The 22,548-nt window shown below is 33.6% G+C and overlaps 1 pseudogene; it reads left to right on the forward strand.

The window, feature by feature from the left end:
- The first annotated feature begins 6,336 nt into the window (after nucleotides 1-6,336).
- Nucleotides 6,337-21,269, forward strand: LOC133788325 (pleiotropic drug resistance protein 3-like; annotated as a pseudogene).
- The last annotated feature ends 1,279 nt before the right edge of the window (nucleotides 21,270-22,548 follow it).

The following is a 22,548-nucleotide window of genomic DNA, read 5'->3' on the forward strand; positions in this document are numbered from 1 at the left end:
CTTAAAACATCATTTCAGCCATAAATACCCTCAAGTGCCGCGGCCCCTAGAGCTCACAACATCTTCCACCTGCTTCATTGAGCTTGGGCCGCGACGCCCAAGAACAGGATCGCGACCCAACCTCGGGTCAGCCATTTTTCTCCGACTTTAACCTTTTAAAACCTTCCAAAAACATATCCAAACATCTCCAAACTCAAAAATCAAAGTTCCCAAACATTCTCATGATCCAAAACCCATAAAACCCAAGTCTCAAATCTAACAAAAACTCATCGAAACACTAAGTCCAAATCAAGCTTAAAAACTTTAAAAAAACTTAGAACTTAAAACTTGAATTACCTCCGATTGAGTTGTTTCCAACTAAATCCTCTGGCTAATAAGCTTCTAATCTTCCCTAGGATCGCTATGCCTCAATCCTCGCTTGAATCTGAGTCCTAGAACTCAAGTTTCCTTCGAAAATGCAATCAGGAGATGGAAATGGAACTTAGAGGGAGAGAAAATGTTATGAACGTTATTTTTTATTTCTTAAAAGGTTACTTCAAGCTTAAGTAGCCTCGACCAAAACCTAACGCTCAGGGTCCCGAAAACATCCCCGGGGGCAAAATAGTCAAAACCTCCAGAATTTCCCCCTGATCTTACTAACTCCCAATTTATCACCAAATATTTATTCCCATTACCAAATAACCCGGTAATGCTCTAAATACCCCTTGACTCACTCCGAGTCAAGCATATATCCCGTTGTGACTTTCCTACTAGCTTACTTCCTAGGATCGTTTCGTGCTGAGTAACCCTGACATAACCAAATAATAATAAAGTACCACACACATATCACATATATGCCAAATATGCCCGAAATGGCCAAAATATGAAAATCACGCAATTACTCAGAAATGGTTTCACATGCATATTTAATACACCTAAACATGCATATAATCATTTAATGACACAATAAATCAGTTATGACCCTCCCGACCTCCTAATCAAGGTCCTAAACCTTATTAGAAAATTTGGGGCTTTACAAAACTCGTCCCATTGACACCCAGATCTGAAATCGTTGCACCTACCATCAACTCAGCCATTGTCTCAGCCTGCCCATTGACTTGATCATGCTCTATTACAAAATCCTTCATCGTATTCCTTTCCTTCTTCATTTGGTATCGTCGAAAATGTTGAACGAACTGGTTCAGACGAATGGGTGGAAAGGAACATCCTGGGGATTAGGCATGGAGTCTTGGAGACGCGTGAATGGTCGAGATCTGCCTAGATCTGGGCACACCGATTGGACCGTAGGATTCGTTGGAGGAATCGAAAGTCATGGGGGTGGCAACAGTAGGGGCGGCATGTGCGGCGAGGGGGGGGGGTGGGGAAAGGCGAAGGGGAGCGAGAGGGAGATGGAGAAGGGAAGGCGCTGAGGTCGAGGTCAGATGGGTCAAAGAGGAGTAGGTCGTCAAGGTTTAGGAAATGAAAGGAGGTGTCAGAGTGAGCTTGCCTGTGATGTGACCCACGCTTCGGGGTGTCCGGCATATGGTCAATCAACATGTTTGTCGCCGATGGGGGCTTTGCCGGCGGAATCAAGGTACCTGCAAAAGAAGAAGAAGAACAAGAAGAAGAAGAAGAATGAAAGAAATGAAGATTTGATTTTTTTTATTTAGTTTCAATTTTTTAAAATTATGTTTTTTAATTAAATAAATAATATTATTTATTTAATTTTAAAATTAATTTAATTTAATTTTTTATTTAAAAATATATATTTGATCATTTAATAAATTCATTAATTCAAAAACCTGAGAGTATTTTTGTTATATTGAAAAATTGTTTGATCAAAATCGGGCTCAGAGTATCATTTTATAAACATACCAAGTCTGTTTTTTCATTTAACGAAACATACGGGACCGATCAAGTATTCGGGCAAATACAAGGGCAAACTTGTATTTTTCCAATATAAAAAGGTGTGTTTGAAGAGTGATTAATGAGATATTTTGATAAGTATTACTTTAATGATAAAAGACAAAATAAGAGCCCTTAGTGAGGATTATTTGTCTTTATTTAATTAAATAACTTGATGTGAGTGGAGAAGTGTTGGACGAGTGATAAAGATGAGATGGTATCGAGTGAGAAATAGTGATGTAGAAGATGATTTAGACGTAGGTTGGAGTGTTTTAAATTTTGGTTAATTATCAACTGCACAAATGTCACCACTTTGTAGACTAATCTTGTACTAATACTACAAAAAAATGTATATTATAATATTAACAACGATAATAATAATAATAATAATAATAATAATAATAATCAACTAATAACACTAGCACTTTAATTACATATAATTTACAATGATCACTTATTATTATTTAATCGAGGAAATATACTTATTTAGTACCTTATGTTTTAACGAAATTCATTTTTGGTATCTTATGTTTTCAGTAATGATTATCGTATACTTTGTAATTTGAAATTGTACTTTAGTACCCTATTTTATCAATAACGGCCATTGACTATTGATAAAATGGTATATGTTATTCATGTGAATATACTTATTTGATACTTTGTAACTTATGACCAAATAGGTATATTCTCTTTAATCAATTAATTCATCGGTGTATTTAGCATAAGCGTCATTATATTTGCACCCCATTAATTAAAAAAATTAATTTTTAAAATCCTTTCCAACACTTTTTCTCAATATTTTTTTGACATTCTTTAATTTTTTTTAATTTCAATAATTTTATTTTTTATTGTTTTCATATTTTTTTTAAAAATAATGTATAATTTTGTAGAAAAACTCTTATTTTAACAAGATTTTATATATTTTTTCTTTTAATTTTTTTATTTAAATATTTAAAATATATATTATTTATACGAATTTTTTAGAATATAAAACAGAAAAAAGTTTTAAAAAATGTAAGCATAAGTTAAAAAAAATATAATATATATTAATTTTTAATAAAAATAGGATGTATTAATCAAATTCTCGGGTGCAAATATAATGTCCCTCAGCATAAATGCACCTAAATTTTTTTGTTGTTTGACAATTCAATCCTGCCTTTTTTTTTTTTACAATTAAATCCTTAAGTTTAAAGAACAATTGTAATTAAGGGCCTGTTTGATATTGTTTTCTGTTTTTTATTTTTAAAATTGTGTTTTCAGAAATAAGAACAGAAAATAGTTTTTGTAGTTTTCAAAGAACAACAGTTGTTTGGTTAATGTTTTCTAAAAATAATTTTTTATTTTTATTTAAAAAATAAAAAATAAAAAATTAATAAATATATTTACAAAGAGAAAATATTTTAAAAGTTTGTAATAAATAATGAGATAAAGTAATGTGAAAGAAAAAATAATGAAAAATAAGGAGAGAGAAAGTAATGAGAGAAATTTTGAGGAAGAAAAATTGAGAAGGGATAAATTGATGCAAGAAAAAAATGAGAGAGAAAGTGATGAGAGAGAAAATGATAAGATAGAAAAAATGAGGAGAGAGAAAATGATGAGATAAGAAGTGATGAGAGAAACTAATGAGATAATAAGTGATTAGAGAGAAAATAAATTGATAAAAAGTGATGAGAGAGAAAGTGGTGATAGAGAAAGTGAGAAGATATATTAATAAGTATGAAAGTGATATGAAATAATAATAATTAAAAAAGTTATGTGAGAAAAAAATTGACAAAATTTTTTTTTAGAACAACTAAAAACAACTTTATGTTGTTCTCAAAATTTTCTGTATTTTGTAATTTTGTTTTTAAGAATTGTTTTCTGAAAACAATGTCAAACACTTCTATTTGTTTTCATAAAACAATTTTTAGGTTTTAAAAACAAAAAATGTGTTTTTAAATAAGGAGTCAAACACCCTCTAAGTTTCTTAAGTTAATTTTTGTTTAACAAAATTTTTAAGTCTTTTATAAATAATTTTGACAATTTTCTAAATATTACACATAGGCAAATATTTTAACACATCATACGGTTAAAAGAATATATAAAAAAAAAATTCATTCAAGAACTAAGAGTTTTGTAAAAAAAAAAAAAGACTTAACTACTATTGTTTATAGAAATTAAAGACTTGATTGGCAAAAAAATTCTCACGTACGAATTGAATTGCGAAATAGATTAAAATTTAAGGGGTATTTATCCTAATATCCAATTAAATAATTATAAAATGTATAATTGTGCACTAATCAGTCATATTGTATTGTAATCTCTTCTAGGAAAAGAAATAATGCTACTTTACCTAATTGCATTTACAAACAACTCATCAAGTGTCAGATCAGAAAAATCTTTTAATACATGAATAAAAAACTACAAATTGTTCGTTGGATCCCCACCAAATATATATGTCAATAATAAGTGAGCTCTTGTCCATGAACATAATAAGTTAATCAACGAAAATCAGACAAACAATATATCTGATATAATTATAATAAATCATGATCTATGACCTTGCAAATGTTTCTCTCTTTCTCTAACAAAAAAATTAATTGTTTAAAAAAAAAAAAAACCATCAACATCATCGTCCATGAACATAAAGTCTTTATTTACTATATAAAATATAGGAGTGGACATAGTATAAATATATATATCTATTCTATATAATAAGTGTGTAGATAACGAAAATTCTTGCTTTTAACAGTTTTTTATTTTTTTAATGTTAACTTTAACGGAATATTCTTATATTTAATGGTAGTTTGTAAACACTTAAACTTAAATAACATAAAATAAATAATTCCAAAAGTTAAAATAAGATATTTTTGAGATATTTTACAATGATAATTATTTAAAAATAATAAATAATTAAGCAAATTAAAATATGATATTTTTTAGATTTTTTAGTATGATAATTATTTAAAAATAATAAATAATTAAACAAATTAAAATAATATATTTTTGAGATATTTTACAATAATAATTATTTAAAATATACATTTTATAACTTAAATAAAATTTAATTAAACTTAAAGTCACTTATTAGAATAATATCATATTAAACATATAATATAATCTATTGTGAATTAGAAACAAATTGTGTTTTTTTTAAACTAGCAAAAAATTTAAATTTAAAATCCACGTATAATATTTAATATTACATTAAACATATAATATATAATATCTTGTTGTCACTCCCAAATTCAAAAGCTAGAACAAACATATATTTAAACAAAAATAAACAAATAAATTATTTAATTAAAATATGATATTTATTCGAAATTTATATGACATTAATATAAATTTAATAAAAATAATTAATAAATTTTATAAATAAAACTAACCAAAACGTGGATAATGCAGTTGTTTATATCTAGTATATATATATATATATATATATATATATAATTGTTTGATCCAGGCAAGATGGCACGTACATTAGGCTGAGCTTTAGCCGCCATGTACGTATATGCTTCGCGCACATGTGATGATCAAGATGAACTCAAGTGTGAACGTCTTAATTTTAACATCAAAGCACTAATCTTGCTCATTAATATTCATTAATTATTAGCTGCACAGTAATTAAATCAATAAATACACTTTTAATTAAGTAATCCTACTAATTAAATTGTAGTAATAGTCAAACAGGCAGTATAGTGTACTAATTTATTAATTATATTTTCGTTTTTGGTGCATCAAGGCAATTTGATGCAATAGCCATGCTTAGTCTAGTAGTAATAGCCTAGTAGGTTCAAAATTCAAATCCTACTCCCCATGTCAAAAAAAATTAATAATAATAATAATAATAGCATATATATACTACTTTATTATATATTAGTTAATACATAATTGCATGTATTTTAATTAAGTTCCCAACAATATAGTAATTATGTGAAAGTAGTTTGCAACTAAAGAATATCACAATTCACCAAACTAGTTATTATATATAGATTCCAACGCAAACTGAGCATGCATATATATATATATATATATATATATATAAGAATGAAATCAATTAGAGATCCATTTTATTATAATTCACGTGAAAATAGTGAAATCAATTATAAATGTCCAAAAGATATTCATTCTGATATGGCTGCTTGCCTTAATCTCTCTCACTATCTCACCAGCTTTTGAACATCTTAATCATAAGCTACTTTAATTAATTACTTCATCATCACCAACTCTAATTAACTTGTTTTATTTACACGTGCATCTCTCTATACATATATGCTGTTTCTACATTAACTCATTTATATATGGTTCTAATGCAAAAATGTTACTCGGATTCATTCGACTTTTTTTCTCTTCTTTTGGAAAAATGCGTAGAAATGATTTTTTGATTTAGGAACTTCATAATTACAGCAACTGTAGCTCGAACATATATATATATGTGTGTGTGTATAGGTTTCCCCGGGATAGCTTTTGATTTGATTAGCTTTGTTGAGTAAACAAAAATGGCGCCTATGGTAGGAGCAGACGACAATGAGTCACTGAGGATCGAGTTGGCCGAGGTTGGAATAAGGAGCTTGGGATCGTCGTTTCAGGGACGAAACAATTCCAGTTTCAGAAGCATTACTTCCGCCAACGACGACGAAGATGATGATGACGCCGAAGCAGAAAGAATAGCTCTGCAGTGGAACGCCATCGATAAGCTTCCGACGTTTGAGAGATTACGATCGAAAGAGGATGATAATGGAGACCAAAAGGACGATGACGATGATGATAAAGAAGCGAAGAAGAGGGTGGTTGATGATGTTACGAAGCTTGGAGCTCAAGAACGACATTGTTTCATTGAGAAACTTATCAAACACATTGAGAGCGATAATCTCCGACTCTTGAGAAAAATCAGAAATAGAATTGACAAGTAAGGCCTACTTGACTAACCATTTCTTCTTCTTTCACTCTCTCTTTATTTTTTTCATTATGAACACCAAGTTAATTAATGAAAGTATATTTTCTTAGAGCAACTTAATCAATGGCAGATTAATAGGAATTTATTTAGGATAATAAATGAGAGAAACGGATTAGTAATGGATTTTATAATAATAATCAATACGAATTTAGTTATTAATTCATTCATGATAAATATTAGTTAATTAGTAAATTGCTACTGCTAACTCGATTAGTACGCCAGGAATTTTACTAAACTTTTTTCATCTTTTCCATACTTAAAAAGTATATATCTATATAATTAATGTATGATTTGAGGGTTCTAAGTTGAAATGGAATATGCAGGGTTAGTGTGAAATTGCCCACTGTAGAGGTGAGGTATAAATATCTAAGGGTTGAAGCAGAATGTGAGATTGTTCACGGGAAGCCTCTGCCAACTCTATGGAATTCTTTTAAAAGCATGATTTCTGTGAGTGATTTCAACTATGGTTAATGACTGAGCATGGTTTATTAAGATCAATCCAACCTGGTTGTCCATATGATCTTGACTAATTATCTTATCTTACAACATTATTATTACAGGGGTTGACAAAGATTCCAGGTTTACGTTTAGGTAAAGCCAAGATCAGCTTATTTAAAGATGTTAGCGGTGTCATAAAGCCTGGAAGGTAAGCTATATATCATCAGCCAGCCTTGACTGTTTTGACTTGGGATCAGATATAACTATAACTACTTACTCTTTATCATTGTCTTGTCTATGTCACGAAGATATGAGTCTATAGATGTAAATAATTGTTTGGCAAAAGTGTTCAAAATCAGCAAATCATATCTTGCCATTGAGTAGTTTGTGCGTTTATGACACCGAAGTAAAATAAAGTAAATTTATCCTTTATGGCAGGTTAGCTCTTCTGCTTGGGCCACCAGGATGTGGGAAGACAACACTGCTGAAGGCTTTATCAGCGAATCTAGACTCATCCCTTAAGGTTCATATTTTGCTTTTTCAGAGTATAATATCTTAACAATCGCCCCTATTTATCAAGAAACAAATGTTGACGTGACAATAGTGGAAATATGATGCTACTTTTAAAGAATGCTGGAGAAAGACAAGAAGAAATACCATATTACTTTTTCTTATGTTTTTTAACTTGTTTTTTTTTGTTCATATTCTTCAATAGTTAACGGGGAAAGTTTATTACAATGGATACAAACTGGAGGAGTTTGTTCCCGAGAAAACTGCTGCTTATGTAAGCCAATTTGATCAGCTCATCCCTGAAATGACAGTGAGGGAAACACTGGAATTTTCAGCCCGATGTCAGGGTGTTGGAAGCCGAGCTGGTATGTTTTGTTGAGCTATATAGTATATATTGATGACTCATATGTTGGATATCTTAGTTGTACATTCGACTGCTGATGTATTTTCTGATCATGTAGAGATTATGAAGGAGGTCAGTAAAAGGGAGAAAGAAGCTGGAATTGTACCGGATCCGGACATTGATACTTTCATGAAGGTGCATTTCAGCTTTTAGTCCTTGTTTACAAGTTTACCTGAGTAATAAACTATGGTGAACTAAGTCAATTAGTTATAATAATGAGAAGGCTAGCGTCTTGATATGCTTCCATCTACATCATGACATAATATAAAGAATAATTATTTAGCTGGATGCTGTTCTGAAAATATGTATTGGTCGCATGTAAGATAAGACATTTATCAGCAAACTCTGTAGCTTTATTACTATGCAAGTGACTGTAAAGTGTTGATAATGACAGTTTGTTAATCTGTTTTTGACAGGGAATTTCTGTGAAGGGACTAAAAGGAACCCTTCAAACAGACTATATACTGAAGGTCATTCTCTCCAACAGAGCTAACTTCATTCATTTTTTATAACTCTAGAGGCTTATGTATTCTTTCACTGATCTGATGTGGCCATTCAGATCCTTGGACTCGATATATGTGCTGAGACTTGGATTGGAGATGCCATGAGAAGAGGCATTTCTGGTGGTCAGAAAAAGAGATTGAAAACAGGGGAGATGATTGTTGGCCCAACAAAAGCTTTGTTCATGGATGAGATAACAAATGGCTTAGACAGTTCCACTGCATTTCAGATTGTTGCTTGTATTCAGCAGTTGGTGCACATTACAGATTGTACAGTACTTGTTTCGCTCCTTCAGCCAGCACCAGAAACCTTTGAACTCTTTGATGACCTCATTTTAATATCAGAAGGGAATGTTGTGTACCACGGTCCTCGTGATCATGTTCTTGAATTTTTTGAGGACTGTGGATTTAGGTGTCCAGAGAGGAAAGGGGTAGCTGATTTTGTCCAAGAGGTAAGCATTATAATCATCATAATTTTTCTCTTTTATACTTTCAATGTGATGCACTCTTTAAAAACACACTTACTTCACCCCTGGTTTGTAGGTAATCTCTAAAAAAGATCAAGAGCAGTACTGGTACTCCACCAAGAAAGCTTTCCGCTATGTATCAGTGGAAGAATTCTCCAAGAAGTTTAATGCATCTCGTTTTGGAAGGAAGCTACATGAGGAGCTCACACAGCCATATGATAAATCTCAAGGCCATGAGAATGCTCTTTCCTTCAGTTTGTATTCTATCTCTAGATGGGAACTTCTTAGAGCTTGCGCATCAAGGGAACTTCTTCTCATGAAAAGAAATTCTTTTGTTTACATATTCAAAACAACCCAGGTCATGATTTATCATATTCTTTTGTTTACATATTAAAAAAAAAAACCCATTCTAGTCATGAATGTTAAATTTAAAACATATATCTTTATATATACATTGATTTATTTGTATTTTTTTTTATCTTACAGCTTATCATCATTGCTTTCATGACTATGACTGTATTCTTGAGGACTAGAATGGAAGTCGATGTTGTTCATGCTAATTACTTTATGGGTGCTTTGTACTATGCTCTCAGCATACTTTTTCTTAATGGAATTCCTGAGATGTCTATGACTATTCAAAGGCTTGAAATTTTCTACAAACAGAAAGAATTGCGTTTTTACCCAGCTTGGGCTTATGCAATTCCAGCTGCTTTGTTAAAGATTCCTCTTTCGCTTATTATGTGATAGGATACAGTCCTGAGATCCAGAGGTGATTTTAAATTGTCTGTGTCTACTTCACACTATTTTCCAATCATCAAGTAGAAGTAGATATACAAATCTGGCACAAATTAAGAGAATTATAATTTATGCCAAATTCTGTTCATAGATGTGTTTGAAGTCGTACACTTTTATTAGGAAGTAGCAACTACATTGTTATATCAGAACTCACAATATCTTTGATTTAGTATTTTATTACGCATCTACACTATCTTGAAAAGCAAGTTTTCTGTATTTTGATGGTTTGTCTCTCTCATTTTTAGGTTCTTCCGACAGTTATTTCTGTATTTTGCTCTTCACTTGGCATCATTGTCCATGTTCCGTTTCTTGGCATCTTTCTTTCAGACTATGGTTGCTACAACGACAGCTGGTAGTTTTACAATATTGTTTGTGATACTCTTTGCCGGATTCATTATCACACATCGTAAGGATATTTTGCTTGTTTTTCATGTTAAATATTAAAGAAGTACCAATTAGAAAATGAACTCGATTGTATTGTTGATTGCAGCGTCAATGCCAGTTTGGTTGAAATGGGGTTTCTGGGTTTCACCATTGACTTACGGAGAAATAGGCCTTTCTGTAAATGAATTTTTTTCACCACGATGGCAAAAGGTGATTCTTTCTTTTTTATTTTATGCCTTCCTTTACTATTTCCCTATGGTTATGTAGTGTGTATATATATATATACATATATATATAAATGATCTTAAATTTATATGTCTACCTTCGTTGTTAACTTTTAGATGTTAACCACAAATACTACAATTGGACAAGAAACACTTAAGAGCCGTGGACTGAACTTTGATGGATATCTTTATTGGATATCAGTTGGTGCCTTATTTGGTTTCACAATACTTTTCAATGTTGGATTTATACTGGCTTTGAGTTTCTTTAAGTGTAAGTTTCTTGTCGTTTCCATGATAGTTTAGCTTAAAAAGCTACGTGATACATGTTATTTTCAAATATTTGCAGCTCCTAAATCATCATCTGGTGCAATTATTTCACATGAAAAGCTTTCTCAACTTCAAAGAACTGGTGCGCATGAGAAAGAAGATTCGAAAGTTTGGACTCCTAAAACCGATAAATGTTAGCACTCAATCTTCCCAATCCATTTAGGCAGTCCATCTCACTGACAGCCCTTCTGAGTTGTGTTTTTTTTTTCCTTCCTCCCTTGTTGACAGGCAGCATGGTCTTACCTTTTACTCCCTTGACCATAGTGTTTCAGGATGTGCAGTATTATGTTGACACCCCGTTGGTAATCTTATAAAGCTTTAAGGACCCAGTCATTTCACTTTAGGAGCTATTCACATTACATGAACTAATCTGTTTCATTCTGTTTTTGGCTTCAGGAAATGAGGGAACGAGGATTCACTGAGAAAAAACTCCAACTTCTAGTTGATATTACAGGTTCATTTAGGCCTGGAGTTCTCACCGCATTGATGGGAGTCAGTGGAGCAGGGAAAACTACTTTGCTTGATGTTCTTGCTGGAAGAAAAACCACTGGTTACATAGAAGGGGATATTCGAATTGGTGGGTATCCTAAAGTTCAAGAGACATTTGCCAGGATTTCAGGGTACCGTGAGCAGACTGACATACATTCACCACAAATCACTGTAGAAGAATCTGTCATTTTTTCGGCTTGGCTGCGTCTAGATTCTAAGATTGATGCAAAAGCTAAAGCTGTAAGCTATTTATTTGTAGTTATCAATTAACTTTTTTTTTTTCATTCACTTGTTTATAAATTAGTTGAGAAGATTTGTGTTAATACATGTTTGACATGTTCTAACAGGTCTTTGTGAATGAAGTTCTTGAGACAATTGAACTTGATGTAATAAAGGATGCCTTAGTAGGAATACCTGGTGTTAGTGGTCTTTCAAATGAGCAGCGTAAGCGGCTTACAATAGCTGTGGAGCTTGTCTCGAACCCATCCATAATCTTTATGGATGAACCCACAACTGGCTTGGATGCAAGATCAGCTGCAATAGTCATGAGAGCAGTGAAGAATGTTGCTGATACTGGTAGAACAATTGTCTGCACTATTCACCAACCTAGTATCGACATATTCGAATCATTTGATGAGGTAACATGTCTTTGATTGTAGTTTAAGAAATTAAATGTGGTCGATGATGTGAACATATTAGTAAAGATGATACGAGACTTGCTATGGAACATTGATAGCGTTATTTTCCCTAATGGTTCTTCCATTTCGACGTAGCTAATCCTTCTGAAAACTGGTGGACGCATAATATACTCTGGACCACTGGGGAAGCACTCGAGTAAAGTTATAGAATACTTTGAGGTCAGTGCAACTGCCAATTGATACATAAATAGCTAAGTTCTAAACCATGAACCTTCCTTTGCTTCACTAACTAACAGACCCTTGAGTCCAAGAAATTGTTTAGAAAAATGCCACTTGGGCCTTCATTAGAGAGCAAAAAACAGATATGAATAGAAATGTAAAAGTGTGTGTAAAACTAAACTAAAGAGGGGTATATATATCTCTTCTATATAAAAGTGTGTAGATAAAAGAAATTCTTGATTTTATTGTTAACTTTAACGATTATATTCTAAATATTTAATTGAATATACTTTTAAAAATAATTAAAATTAAATATTTATTAATTATATTAATATAAATCCAAATGTTATAAAATATAATTATTATAATAGTATATAATATAATACTAGATATTTAATAATTATATTAATATAAGTTTAAATGTTATAAAATATTATTATGATAATAATATATAATCCTATTTTTTTACTATTTACATTCAAATATTATAAAATATTATTATTATAACTTAATACAAAACTAGATATTTAATACTTATATTAATATAAATTTATAATATTATAATAATATATATAATACACCTTAATTTTTATTAAAAATATTATCATTTATGTTTAAAAGGTTTATCATATTATATATATTATAAAAATTTAGAAACAATATTTTAGTTTATTTAATATGGTTATGTTATTCTTTTATATATAATATTGTTTATTTATTTGAAATTTATATGATAATAATACAAATTTAATAAAAATAATTAATAAATTTTATAAATAAACCGAAGCAAACATGCATTGCACGTTATTTGTATCTATTATATATATAGCCCAAGGAGAATAAAGGCCCAAACAATAACAACCAAAAACTAACTACTAATACAACTATAAACCAAGACTAAAGCAAGTAAAATAATACAATTATATTTCGGTTACTCCCCTTCAAGATGGGGCAAAGATATTGTGAAGACCCATCTTGGAGACAAGAGTGTGAAACAAAGTTGTAGGTAGAGCTTTCGTTAGAATGTCAGCTAGCTGGTTGTTGGTGGAGACATGTAAAGTCTTGATGATGCCTTGAGTGATTTTGTCTCGAACTAAATGACAATCTATCTCTATGTGCTTTGTGCACTCATGGAAGACAACATTGGAAGATATATGGAGGGTTGCTTGGCTGTCACAGTATAGAATAACTGGTTTGGTTTGAGGAAAATCAAGCTCTTTGAGCAAGGAGAGCAGTCAAATAACCTCAGTTGTAGCGTTCGTCATAGATCTATACTCAGATTCAGCAGAGGAGCGATAGATGGTGTGTTGTTTCTTTGACTTCCACGAGATCAAGGAGTTGTTGAAGAACACACAAAAACCTAAGATTGATTTCCTAGTATCTGGGCAAGCTGCCCAATCTGCATCACAGAAAACTTTGATGGAATGATCTGTGCCCCAATTTTCGGCAGCAATGGAGTCTTTGCTGGTGGGATAGAAAAGACCACGACGAGGAGTAGATTTGATGCAGTGTAGAACTTTGAGGGGTGCTTGATAATGGGGTTGTCATGGAGAGCAAACAAATTGGCTCGATCTATTGATGGCAAACGATAGATCAGGCTGTGTGATGGTCAAGTATATGAGGCGGCCAATGAGTCTTTGATGAGCTTTTGAATCCTCTAGTAGCTCGCCTTCTTCTGTAGATAACTAGAGGTTGACATCCATTGGTGAAGATGTGGTTTTGCAGCCAAGAGTGCCACTATCTTCAAGAATTTGGAGAGAATATCCTCGCTCAGATAGAAAAAGGCATTTGTCATTCCTAGCAATTTCAAGACCAAAAAAGAATTTTAGTTCACCAAGATCTTTCAACTGAAAACAAGATAATAAGTATAATATAAGAGTATTTATGGCATGAGTATAATTGCTTACAATCATAACATTATCAACATAAATTAAAAGAGCCAAAAATTTTGTATTATCATGGTTAATGAATAAGGAATAATCGGTATATGAATGCTGAAAACCGTAGGCAAGCAAGAAAGTAGTAAGCTTAATATTCCATTGCATAGAGGCTTGTTTAAGGCCATATAAACTCTTGTTAAGTTTACAAATTGGTTTTTGAAAATTAGTTTGCTTCCCCTTAAGTGTATACCCTTGAGGTAGAGACATGTAAATATCTTCATCAAGATCACCATTTAAAAAAGTATTATTTACATCTAATTGATGTAAATACCAACTATAATGGGTAGCAATGGCTAACAAAAGTTTAACAGTGACCATTTTTTCAATAGGGGCAAAAGTGTCGAAATAATCTACTCCTCCTTGTTGAGTATATAGCCTTTGGCAACTAATCTAACCTTATATATTTCAATAATACCCTTTGAATTCCTTTTAGGTTTATAAATCCATTTTCACCCTATAGGTTTATAGGCAATGGGAAGGTCAACTATTGTCCAAGTTTTGTTATTTTCTAAAGCACTAAGCTCTTCATTCATGGCATTGGTCCATTCTAACGAAAGGCTGGCTGGCTTATAAGATGTGGGTTCACAGACAGAGCTAGCATTGCCAATAATTTGATGATAAGAAGGATGTAACTTAGTGAAGAAAATAGTATGAGAGAAATTATTTTTATTTCTGTATTCTCTATCTTTTACAACATAGAACTAGGCTATATATACAGCAAACAACTAATACCTTTCATATTAAAAAAACAAATACAATAAATAGGAATTTCTATAGACTAGGAAGTTGAAACAACAATTGGAAACATAAATTCCTTGCTGTCAACATTTGACAACCAATAATTAGCTTGATTTCCTACACTCTCCCTCAAGCTAGATGATATATGCTAAACATTCCTAGTTTGGAGCTGAGTTCACTGAAATTAGGGCGATGGAGAGCTTTGGTTAAGATGTCAGCTGCCTGTTGTCTTGAGGGAACATGCTTCAAGGTGATGATCTTGCCTTCAATCTTCTCATTGATGAAATGACGATCAATTACATGTTTGGTTCTATCATGATGGACTGGATTCTTTGCAATTGATATAACTGATTGATTATCACAGAAAACATTTATAGGGCCTTCAAGGTGGATTCTGAGTTCATCAAGTAAGCATTTCATCCACATTCCTTCACAAATTCCATGTGCTAAGGCACGAAATTCTACTTCAGCACTGCTGCGAGCTACTACTTGCTGGTTTTTGTTGCGCCAAGATACGAGATTTCCCCAAATATAGGAGCAGTTTCTGGAAGTGGATCTTCGGTCTGTGAGAGAACCTGCCCAATCAGCATCTTTGTAGATTTTAAGATCCCTGTGAAAAGATTTTATGAACATTAGCCCTTTTCCTGGTGTTCCTTTGAGGTACCTAAGAATCCGATTGACAACATCCATGTGTTCCTCTGCGGGACTGTTGAGAAATTGACTAACAACACTTACAGCAAAGCTTACATCAGGCCGAGTGCGAGTTAGGTAGATTAATTTCGTCTGTCTGTGCTCCAAGTTTGGTATTAGGATCCATTGGTGTGTCAACTGGCTTGCATCCAATCATCCATGTTTCCTGTAAGAGGTCGAGGACATATTTTCGTTGAGTGACTGAGATGCCAAGGCTGGATCTTGCTACTTCCATCCCTAGGAAGTATCTTAATTGTCCTAGATCCTTTATCTCAAATTCATTGGAGATGATTTTCTTGAGATGAGTAATTTTCTCCATGAAATTTCCTATAACCACAATATCATTGACATAAACTATTAGCATTGTTAGTTTTCCCTCTGCTGAATGTTTTACAAACAGAGTGTGATCTGACTGGCAGTGAGTGTAGCCATCTCCCTTTAGAACCTTCGTAAACTAGTCAAACCAATATCGAGGGGATTGCTTGAGGCCATAAATGGATTTTTTGAGTTTGCACACCTTTCCCTTAGTGAATCTACCCTCAAATCCAGGAGGGATCTCCATGTATACTTCTTACACTAGATCTCCGTTAAGAAATGCATTCTTTACATCAAGTTGGAATAAATGTCATTCTTTGTTTACTGCAATCGACAAGAGAACTCGAATGGTGTTCAACTTAGCAACAAGAGCAAACGTCTCTTGGTAATCAATGCCATAGGATTGAGTGAACCCTTTGGCCACCAAGCGGGCCTTGAATCTTTCAATGCTTCCATCCGCCTTATGCTTGACTGAGAAGATCCATTTGCAGCCAACTATGCATTTTCCAAGAGGTAGATCTGTGAGGATCCATGTTTCATTCTTTTCAAGTGCTCTAAGTTATTCCATTGTGGCAGCCTTCCAATGAGGAATCTATAGGGGTTCCTAGACTGATGTGGAACCTGAACTTGGTCCAAGGAGGTGATAAAGGCTCTATATGTAGGAGATAGGCTTGAGTAACTCATATGATTGTGAATGGGATGTTGTGTGCAAGAGCGTACCCTCTTTTTATGAGCAATGGGGATGTTCAGATCATCTGACACATTTTCTTCCATAATAGGTTCAGGTCAGTGTCTTCCAGTGTTTTTCCAAGTATAAATGGGATCGGATCATATTCTTGACCTTGCTGAGTTTGTGTAGTGGCTTGTTCAATGCTTGCTACTTGTTTCTTTCTCCTTGAGTAAACCTGGATCTCTTTGCTTGGGATGAGGACAAGACTTGGAGAGATTGGATGAGGAGTTCTTGGCTCATTTGATTTGGCTGAATGATGAGGTTGGACCTCTTTGTTTGGAATGTGGATAGGACTTGAAGAGATTGGATGAGAATTTCTTGGCTCATGTGATTCAACTGAATAGTTTGGAGTATGGGCAACGGAAGAAGTTGGAGATGTTTTTGGAAGAATTGTGTTGTGAGGAGAAGTATTCGAAGGAGAATCAACTGTATTGTCAATGACAGAAACAAAGTCCCAATATTGCAATTCCTGACTATGGTTCTCCCCCGGAATTGTAGAATTGGTGTAATAAGGCTGGTCTTCAAAGAAAGTGAAATCCATGGGGTAGAACAACTTTTTGGAAATTGGACAGTAGCATTTGTAGCCTTATTTATTGGATGAGTAGACAAGAAGGATACATTTGGTGGCGCGGGCATCGAGTTTGCTTCGGTGTGAGTGAACATGGACAAATGCAACACAGCCAAAGACACGAAGGGGAATTTGAGACACAAGATGTGAGTGAGGATATGATTCAAGAAGGGTTTGCAGCGGAGTTTTGAACTTTAGGACTCGTGATGACATTCTAGTTATGAGATAGGTGGCTGTGAGGCAAACTTCACTCCATAATCTTTTTGGAACATTGGATGAAAAAAGTAAGGATCGAGCTACCTCAAGTAAATGACAATTTTTGCGTTCAGCCACACCATTTTTTTGTGGTGTGTCGACGCAGGAACTTTGATGAACAATCCCATGCAATTGCTAATATGGTCCAAGGACAGAATTGAAGAAGTCACGAGCATTGTCGGTTTTTAATACCTGAATGTTTGTTCAAAATTGGGTTTGAATCATTTTGTGGAAGTTTTGGAAAGTCTGATTTGTTTAAGACTTTTCTTTCATGAGGAATGTCCAACTTAAGCGGCTATGATCGTCAACTAGTAACGAAAACCAACATGTCCCACTGATATTTTGAATTTTGGATGGTCCCAAAATATCCCTGTGGATGAGTGAGAAGGGACGAGAGGGTTGATGAGGTCTTGGGGCAAAAGAGTGACGAGAGTGCTTAGAAAATTGACAAATATCCCACCAGAGAGACTGTGGATTTATATTGACAAATAGGGATGGGAATAAGTGTTAGAGATACACGAAATTTGGATAACCTAGACGGTAATGCCATAATGTGATTGTACTGATTTACTGATGTAAGAGATTGACACTGAGAGAGACAACAATGATTTCCATGGTTAGACTCAGGGGTTTTGATTTTTAGCAGATACGAGCCCTTACTGAACTCAACCTGGCCAATCATCATCCCCAATTTCACATCCTGAAAAATACAAAAATTAGCAGTAAATGCAGCTTCAAATTATGATCTTTATTCAGTTTGCTCACTGAGATTAAATTACAATCAAGTTTGGGAACGTAAAGAGCAGAATTTAAAACAAGACTTGGTGTGATTGTTATGCTCCCAATTCTGTCTATTCTCGAACAAGAGCCATCTGCTATGCGGACAGTGCTATCATTGGAGCATTTGCTAAAAAATGAAAATAGTGATCTATCACTTGTCATGTGGTCTGAAGCACCAGAATCCACAATCCAATGGATATGAGGGGTTTGAATAACCTGGAGTGCATGAGTGTTCCTTTGTTGTGCAACTAAAGAGAATTTTTTTGAAGAGCTTTGTGCTGCCATAGAGAAATACCAGCAGAGACAAGGCAAATGAGCACGGATGAGTGGTGCGCCGGAGACGAGGAAGACGCCGGGGAGGAAGACGCTTGAAAAAGAGGTTGCTGGAGTTAGTCACGCGTCACCGCGTGGCGTAGCTGGCAAAGGATGACAGAGGCGCATGGGGCTCATGCGCGACTTTGCTGGGCACCAAAGTTCAGGGGTCCGCTGATTGGAAGCTAGGCATTCTCCCTAGGCTGGAGGTGAGAATAGAATAATACTCGAAAATGGTTTTCTAGGGTTGATCCTCAAGAATACCAAACCCTAAATTTTTAAGAGAGGGCTGAAGAAAAATTGAAAAATAAATCCCAATTTTGAGCTTCTATTGCTCTGATACCATGAAGAAAATAGTATGAGAGAAATTATTTTTATTTTTGTATACTCTATCTTTTACAACATAGAACTAGACTATATATACAGCAAACAACTAAGACCTTCATATTAAAAAATAAATACAATAAACAGGAATTCCTATAGACTAGGAAGCTGAAACAACAATTGGAAACATAAAGTCTTTGTTGTCAACATCTGACAACCAATAACTAGCTTGATTTCCTACGCTTAGAGTAATCAAGACAGCTAGATAAATGATATTTAGTAGAAGTTTTACTAGACTGAGGAAGACTATTATCAATGCTAGATGTAGTCAAATTATAGCAGTGATATTGTCGTAAAAAAGGGAGGTTTAGAAGATCTCCCTGTTCGAGTTATCACTTCATTGGAGATGTTGTCAATGCCGAAATGGCCTTGCTACCTTTTGAAGTTTTCGTTGTTTGTGGACAAGGGTAACAGACCCTTGGGTCCAAGAAAGTGTTGAGAAAAATGCCACTAGGGCTTTCATTAGAGAGCAAAAAACAGATCTGAATAGAAATGTTAGAGTGTGTACAAAACTAAACTAAAGAGGGGTATATATATAGCTCAAGGACAATAAAGGCCCAAACAATAACAACCCAAAACTAACTACTAATACAACTGTAACTAAGACTAAAACAAGTAATATAATACAGTTGTATCTGTTATTAACTTCTGCTTTCTTTTGAATTCTTTTCTAACAGGGTATTCCTGGAGTTGCAAATATTAGGAATAACTGTAATCCAGCAACATGGATGCTAGAAATCACTTCTTCATCTGCAGAAGCTGAACTTGATGTAGATTTTGCCCAAATTTACAAAGATTCTCCTTTATACGAGTAAGTACAATCTTGCAGTTCGCAGAACAAAAGCTGGTTTTCTTGGATACAAATATCTTTGCAGGTTGAATATTGTGTTAAAGAACCTCAATGTTATGTATGCAGGAACAATAAATATATCGTAAAGCAATTGAGTACTCCACCACCTGGATCAAGAGATCTTCATTTCCCAACTAGTTTTTCACAAAATGCATGGGGTCAATTCGAATCTTGCATATGGAAACTGAACTTGTCTTATTGGAGGAGTCCTTCATACAACTTTATGCGTTTAATGCATACCCTTATTTCATCTTTTGTCTTTGGGGCGCTGTTTTGGAACCAAGGAAAGAAAATGTAAAAATTCTTACTTCTTTTTAATTCATTTGATCAACTTTCTCTTTCCCAAGTTTTGAAAACATGTAACTTTGTTCATTCATCTTTTTCAGAACAAACCAGCAGAACTTATTCAATATATTTGGTTCTATGTATACATCTGTGGGCTTCTTGGGAATCAATAATTGCATGACTGTCTTACAACATGTGGCAACAGAGAGAACTGTTATGTATCGAGAAAAATTTGCAGGGATGTACTCATCGTTGGCTTATTCACTTGCTCAGGTACAACTTCTTTAGAAACTTCTTAAAACCTCACTTTCCTAGCAAATAACTTTTGACTAACATCATTTGTAGGTGGCCGTTGAAATTCCCTATATATTCACTGAAGCAGTGCTTTTTCTGATAATAACATATCCAATGATCGGATATTATTGGACAGCATATAAGATTTTCTGGTACTTTTATGCATTTTTCTGTACATTTTTGTACTACAACTATCTTGGAATGATGCTTGTTTCTATGACACCCAACTTCAACATTGCTGCTATTCTAGCTTCATCTTGCTACACATTGTTCAATCTGTTCGCGGGTTTTCTTATTCCTAAACGTGTAAGCTAGCTTAGCTTCTTATTCTCCAATGAAAAAGATATTGTTAGTGCGTAAATCAGTATAGAGATTTTAGAAAACTGACCTTATTGTGTTCTGTATGTGTGTGCAGCATATTCCAAAGTGGTGGATTTGGTTGTACTATCTGATTCCAACATCTTGGTCACTAAACGGTCTACTAACTTCACAATATGGAGACATAGACAAGGAAATTGAAATCTATGGAGAAGTCAAAACAGTGGCTGCCTTTATAGAAGATTACTTTGGTTTTCACTATGACCAACTGCTACTTGTGGCAGCTGTTCTCATTGCCTTTCCTCTTGCTTATTCATCCCTATTCACTTACTGTATAGGAAAATTGAACTACCAGAGAAGATAGAACAAATTCATTAACATGTACATATTCTAGCTCTTTTGCTTCTCTCTAAATTATCCACATCCCTTTTAGTTATCTAATTGTTATATATTTTAGTGAAACTTATTTTTCGTGATACATTCTCTGTTTTGGGAGTTTTGTTTTTGGCCTGATTTTTACTAAGTTACTTAGTTGAACAGAAGCCATTATCCATGTAATACATTCTTCTTCGTTGGATTAGCTGCAAAAAGTATTAAAGTGACCTCATCGAAAAACTATTTAAAATTCATATGATGTGTTATATTTTGTCGTTTTAACAGTACTTCATGACAGAAATTCCAAAGTAGTGGTATTTGATTAATTAATTATGTCTCGAGATACATGCAAATTTCTCATATATTTGATATCTTTTTCCCTCCAAACTCTTCATTTATGTGATAATTATGAAAAGATACAATCCATAGAACTCAAAAGGAAATAGTAAAAAGATAAAGAGAGAAAAAAAGGGGTTAGAGTATATTGCAAAAGGGTAATAAAAAGTTATAGGTTACAAAGTGTAACGACCCAAAATCACTAACAAGGCTTAAGAGTCTTGATTAACATGCCTGGAGGGCATAATTGATTTATGTGTGATTTAATTATTAAATGCATGATAAGATGATATGCATGATTATATGATTATATGAATATGTGAAATGCATGTTTATGAGTATTAGATATGCATGTGGGCCCTGTTTAGCTTATAATGACATATTTGTAATTTTGGCCCGTTGAGGGCATAAATATGAATATATATATATATGTGATATTAGTGTGAGACCACATTATTATGTGGATGTATTTGGATTATTCGGCACGAGACGATCCTAGTGAGCAATTAGCGAAAAGGTCACAATGAGAACGAATACCCGGCTCAGGGGAGCCTAGGGGTATTTTCGGGAATTTAGAAAATATATTGGGGATTTTTAGACATTGGGGAAAGATAATGAGTGATTAATTAGATGACAGGATTTAAGTAGTAAATATTAGGAAGACTCGAGGAATTAGTGGGAATTGAGAGCAAATGACCAATATACCCTTAGATTAATTAAAAGACTTAGTTTTAATTGGGAGGGTAAAAGAGTCTTTTGGTTATTAGAAAAGATAATTGATATACTCTGTTTTCCTTAGATTGTAGAAGAAAGTGGTAGAAGCAGTGAAGGAAAAGAAGGAAACAGAAAAACTCAGCTCACCCATCTCTCCCTCTCACGATTGTTCCCTCTCTCACTCTCCCTTGTGGATTTTGAAGCTGAGAATTCAAGAGGAGTCTAGGTTAGGCTTTGGGGCTTTGATCTTAGGAGTAACTGAAGGAGTTCAGCTGGAATTTAGCTCCCAAGTTGAGGTAAGGTTTAAGGTTTTTGAGTTTGTTGATTTTTGTTGAGGTTGATTTCTGAGTTTGGATTTTGGATGGAAGTTTAAGGACTTAAGCTTGGGAATTGGAGGAATTAAAGCTTGGAAGGGCACTGAAGGCAACCTAGGGTCGGATCCATCTG

The sequence above is a fragment of the Humulus lupulus genome, chromosome 7, assembly GCF_963169125.1.
Source record: "Humulus lupulus chromosome 7, drHumLupu1.1, whole genome shotgun sequence".
Lineage (NCBI taxonomy): Eukaryota > Viridiplantae > Streptophyta > Magnoliopsida > Rosales > Cannabaceae > Humulus > Humulus lupulus.